A 6,462-nucleotide genomic window follows, 5' to 3' on the forward strand; every position below is an offset into this window, starting at 1 on the left:
TTTGAAGAGAGAGAAAATATCAGTTTCCGTAAATAGACAAATAGGCAAAATAGAATTTCATAAGCATGCATAAACTAGCCAAGGGATCGACTCAGAAACTCTAGTAGAGATGAACTAGGGTAAAAGTCACGAGATACTGAATTAGGCTAAAGGAAGAAACCATGAAAGACAAAGCACAACACCAACAATGTAACAAGTAGATCGGAAAGACTCAGAGTCAAAGCAAAACATAAGAAAATTAGGGCTTTAACACAAACTAGTTAGGGTCCAGACAATCTTAGCAGAAATCAGTCAATAATACCTAAGAACATATGATTAACACTTGAAAATCATGAAAACTTTGAGAAGACGAGTTTCAGTAAACCCTAGTTTAGAAAAGAGCTACTAAAATTGAAATAGCTACTCAAAACAGGAGATTTTTTAAGGAAAATGTTTAATAACACTTGAATCATCTCAGATCTATAAAGATCTAAGAAAAATCGAACAGTAGTGAGTTAGGGTTTCAAAAAAAAAGCAAGGATGAAGAAAAAATCGGTTAAAACTCATGGACACACTTAGATCTAAGACAGATCTACAGAAAAAATAGAAAATCTCAGGAGCTAGGGTTTCAGAGAACCCAAGGAAGATGAGAAAACATTAGATCGTTACCGATTTCAGCCGAAAAAGCCATGGATCTACTCGAATGGCCATGGATGGCTGGAAAGTAGCATAAGAGACCATGGGTGGAAGTTGAGCAAGATCTGGACTAGATCTCTACGAGATCTTTACACAAAATCACAAAAACGGGCAGCCAGGAGACGTAAGAGACGAGTATACGTCTCAAACAACCATGAGAATCCATGGATTGAGTGAGGATCGAAGAGGATTAGGGCTGGTTTGGATGGCGGCGACTAGGGTTTGAGTTAGGTTTTCAGAGAGAATTGGAGAGGAAAGGGGATTCAAGGGCGGCGGATTGGTAAGAATATTTAGGTTAGGGGGTCGTTTGGGTTAAAAAAAGGTGAGGGGAAATAGGGGCCATTGATCTTAGAGATCAACAGCCATGATGAGATAGGTAGGTGGGGATCCGGGTTTGGGTAGGATTTCAATTGGGTAGGGTCAATTTTTAATTGAAATTGGGGTTTGATTTGGGCTATAATTGAAAGCCAATTTGGCAACATTTTAAATAGCCATTTTTTCCGTTTTTAATTTGTAAAAATAGTAAATAGTTTCTAAAAACTAATTTAAAGTACTAAAATGATTTATAATACATAAACAACAATTTAAAAATACAGTATCCAATTTTATGCATATAAAACATAATTAAATCTTAAAAGGTCTAATATTGCAATTATGTGCAATTTAGTTTTAAAAATACTAAATAAAATTGTAAAAATTACCTTAGCCATACTTTGGAATAAATATAAAAAATTCAATAGATGAATTATCATAATAATAATTTTGGAAATACTTATTGGGGATTTTATGGGTAAAAAGGGAGAAAATAAATCAATTTAATGCTTTAAAATTATGGGAAAATATAATAAAACACTTGGACATGCTTATATATGCATATATATGCCATTTTGAAGATATTTTGCATATTTAGAAAATATATAGGGAAAAATTGGGTATCAACAGCTGCCCATCTTTACCCGGGAAGGATGAAAGAGTTGTCGGGTAAAGATATGATGGCCAATTTTGACCGAGCGAAATGGTTTGGGAAGATTTAGGCCGCACCCTGGCTTTTGAGTTACCTACATATCCCTGGTTTTACAGAAATCAGTCCATATGTAGTTCAGGATCCATCGGCGGAGTATACCGATGAAGCGGTTTCAAGAACAGACGCAATATCTAGGGCCGGGTAAGTGGGCAGTTTACGGGAATGGTTAGATTCAATATGGCTGCGGGAATTGGAGTGGGATCGCTCCTGCCGGTATGGCCGTTGCTCGCCGTCTTACCTACAAATAAGCAATACAAGCATATATTGTGCGTAAATTTTAAACATGATGCAAATTCCTGTTGGACCATGAATGTTGTCTTCGAACGATGAGGATGATGTCCTTAGACCATGATGTCCTGGGCCATAAAGTGTATGATAAAGGATTTGCAGGCCATGAAATGATGTTCTCGGGCTATGAGGATGGTGCCTCCGAACCATGACGCCTTTGAATAATGGTGTGCAAAAGATTGAGAGAGATCCACAGGCCATGACATGGTGTTCTCGTGCTATGAAAATGGGGCCTCCGAATGATGACACCTTTGGATAAGTTGGCAATATTTCAGCCCATGAAAGATGCAGTAGCATTATGCGGACAAGACAGAGCTTATTCTTGCGAATTGAAGGGCAGAGCTTAGCCCGTAAGAAAAGCGAGGTAAATGGTGCTTGAGATAGCGCTTAGTTTCGAAGAGAATGAGAGTTAGATCTTAGCCTCAGAAGGCAGAATGATAGCCTTATGCAAAGATGTGAATGCAGATGGAGGTAGAGCTTAAACTCGGAAGGCAGAATGGTAGCCTTATGTGATAATACACATGGAGACAACGTTTAGTCTCGAAAGGCGGAATGGTAGTCGTACGCAAGAATGCATATGGAGACAATGTTTAGTCTCAGAAGGCAGAATGGTAGCCTTATGCAAATTGGAAGGAAGAATGGTAGCCTTATGCAAATTGAAAAACAGAATGGTAGCATTATGCAATGCAAATGCAGATGGAGACATCGTTTAGCCTCAGAAGGCAGAATAATGGCCTTAGGCAAATTGGAAGGCAAAATAGTAGCCTTATGCAATGCAGATGAAGACATCGTTTAGTCTCGGAAGGCAGAATGGTAGCCTTATGCAGATTGGAAGGTAGAATAGTAGCCATATTCAAAAAATAAAGTAACAAATGACAGTAGAGTTTTCTTAGCTGATAGCAGATTGCGGCATTGTGATTACTAGGAGCATTGTGACATACGGGACATCACTGGTGTATGCTGATAGTAAATGTTTGCGAGTGCAATGGTTAGGAGAGTTGTATCCTTGATCAATGTTTGTTCCATTGGCGTATAGTATGTTTGATTATTTCGCAATCCTAGTGTCTGCATCCAAAGAAATATCGTGAGTTTTGTAAGGAAGGGGGGAGGTTAGTTCATATCCCCACTGGCTTTGCTTGATTCATTAGGCTTTGATCTGGTGATATAGTCTGTATCATTGGGGTAACATTGCTAAACAAAGCAATTTCAATAATAAACATGCATGATTTTGTAAAAGTATGACATAAGTGTATAATAAAAAAACTTTTAGATGAATCGACGACTGTGACGTGGTTCGGGACATTGCAACCTCTCTTGCTACGGAATTTTGAGGGTCCTCCTCAAAATTCTTCCCCAGTTTGATGGGTTAACGTTTCTGACTATTGCTCGTGCGACGATTGGCTGAAGTTACTTCGGAATTTTGAGAGTCCTCCTCAAAATTCTACCCTAGTTTCCTATTGCGGGGGGAAATGAAATTTTTATTGAATTGTGACTAAACCCATAGGGATGCCTATGTATCCCCTCATAAGCGGGAATCAGGTCAGGTGTAGTTCAATTTATCTCATATGAGGAAAGCATAAAGATTACACATAATAACACTTAACTGCATCTGAATTGATCGGCTTTGGCCAGACTTCTCCTTCCATTTCTGCAAGTATGAGGGCTCCTCCTGTCAAAACCCAGTGAACCATGTATGGACCCTTCCAGTTGGGAGAGAACTTCCCTTTGCCTTCATCTTGATGCGGAAAAATTTTCTTTAACACTAGTTGTCCCAGTGTGAAATGTCTTGGCTTTACTCTTTTGTTGAAGGCTCTGGACATTCTATTCTGGTAGAGTTGACCATGTCACACTACATTCATTCTCTTTCCATCTATAAGGGCTAGTTTCTCATAACGACTTTTTACCCACTCTGCGTCGTCGAGCTCAGCTTCTTGTATGATCATTAGGGAAGGAATTTCTACCTCAACGGGAATAACAACCTTTGTACCATAAACCAGCATATAGGGGGTTACCCCGGTTTATGTGTGGACTATGGTGCGATAACCCAGTAGAGCAAATGATAACATCTCCTGCCACTGCTTATGCTTCTCTATCATTTTCCTCAATATCTTCTTGATATTCTTGTTGGCGGCCTCTACAGCTCCATAAATTTGAGGCCTGTAGGCTGTGGAATTCTTGTGTCTAATCTTGAAAGTTTCACAAATAGCTTTCATCAAGTCGTTGTTGAGGTTGGAGCCATTGTCAGTAATGATTGACTCTGGAATCCCGAATCGACAAACAATGCGGTCGCGGGCGAAGTCTGCCATGACTTTCTTAGTTACTGCTTTGTAAGATACTGCTTCGACCCACTTGGTGAAATATTCTATGGCTACCAGGATAAACCTGTGTACGTTGTAAGCGGTAGGCTCGATTGGTCCAATAACGTCCATTCCCCAGGCGGCGAACGACCACGGTGAGCTTGTTGTGTTAAGCTCGCTTGGAGGTACCTTTATCATGTCTGCATGAATCTGACAGCGATGGCATTTTCGTACATACTGGATGCAGTCTGTTTCCATAGTCATCCAAAAGTAACCACCCCGGAGTATCTTCTTCTCTAAGACAAAACCGTTCATATGTGGACCGCAGGTCCCAACATGAATTTCCTCTAGTAGCTTGGATGCTTTCTTTGCGTCAACACATCTTAATAGTCCCAAATCAGGAGTCCTCCTATACATGATTCCTCCGCTGTGAAATAAGTTGTTGGACAATCTTCAAAGTTTGCGTTTCTGAATTGGATTAGCAAGCTCCGGGTACTCTCCCTTTGCCAAATATTCCTTGATATCATGAAACCAAGGCTTTCTGTCTGCTTCCTCTTCGACATAGGCACAGTAAGCTGGCTGATTATGGATTTTCACCGGAATGGGATCAATGAAATTCTTGTCTGGATGGTGTATCATAGATGATAGGGTAGCCAATACATCGACGAACTCATTCTAGATTCTGGGAACATGCCGGAATTCTGTCTTCGTGAACCTCTTTCTCAATTCCTGTACATGATGCAGATACGGGAGTATCATGGATTTCTTGGTTGTCCATTCTCCTCGTACCTGATGTATAAGCAAGTTTGAATCTCCAATCACTAGCAGCTCTTGAACGTTCATGTCAATAGCCATTTTGAGTCCTAAGATGAAGGCTTCATACTCGGCCATATTGTTGGTGCAGGCGAACCTGATTTTGGTAGACACTGGATAATGCTGACCGGTTTCTGATACTAGGATCACTCCTATGCCAACTCCCTTGAAGTTTGCTGCTCCATCGAAGAACATTCTCCAACTGTCATAGGATTCCGCAATGTCTTCTCTTATAAATGATACCTCTTCATCAGGAAAATACATTTTCAGGGGTTCATATCCTCCATCCACGGGGTTTTCAGCAAGATGGTCCGCCAGTGCCTGTCCCTTTACCGCTTTCTGAGTTACGTAAACAATGTCGAACTCACTTAACATGATTTGCCATTTGGCTATCTTGCCATTGGGCATGGGCTTCTGAAAGATGTACTTCAAGGGATCCATTCTCGATATGAGATATGTAGTATAGGCACAGAAGTAATGTCTCAGCTTCTGAGCTACCTAAGTCAAAGCATAACAGGTGCGTTCCAATAGAGAATACCGGGCCTTGTACGGGGTGAACTTCTTATTGAGATAATAAATGGCTTGCTCCTTCCTCCCTGTTTCATCATGTTTCTCCAGAACGCAACCGAAAGCTCCATCTAACACTGCAAGGTAGAGTAATAAGGGTCTACCTGGCTCGGGCGGGACTAAGACTGGTGGTGTTGACAGGTACTCCTTGATTTTGTCAAAGGCCTTTTGGCAGTCATCGGTCCATTTGGTAGAGGCGTCCTTCTTCAACATCTTAAAGATTGGCTCACAGATAACTGCAGACTATGCTATGAATTGGTTGATATAGTTAAGCCTTCCCAAGAAACTCATCACATCCTTCTTGTTCTTTAGCGGTGGCAGTTCCTGAATAGCTTTGATTTTCGATGGATCCAGTTCTATTCCTCGTCGGCTCACAATAATCCTAAGCAATTTCCCAACAGGAACCCCAAATGCACACTTTGCGAGTTTCTGGTTGTACCTCCGCAGTCTATTGAAGAACTTTCTTAGATTTTCTATGTGGTCAGTGGCCTTCTTGAATTTGATAATAAACTCATCCACATATACCTCTATCTCCTTGTGTATCATATCATGGAAGATGGAAGTCATGGCCCTCATGTAGGTGGCCCCTGCATTCTTCAAGCCGAATGGAATCATCTTGTAACAGCACACTCCCCACGGTGTAATGAAATCCGTTTTCTCAGCATCTTCCTCATCTATCCAGATCTGATGATAACCAGCGAAGCAATCTATGAATGGTTGTAACTCATGCTTGGCACAATTGTCAATCAGGATGTGTATATTTGGCAAAGGGAAGTCATCTTTCGGACTAGCTCGGTT

The sequence above is a fragment of the Nicotiana tabacum genome, chromosome 1, assembly GCF_000715075.1.
Source record: "Nicotiana tabacum cultivar K326 chromosome 1, ASM71507v2, whole genome shotgun sequence".
In the NCBI taxonomy this organism is placed as follows: Eukaryota; Viridiplantae; Streptophyta; class Magnoliopsida; order Solanales; family Solanaceae; genus Nicotiana; species Nicotiana tabacum.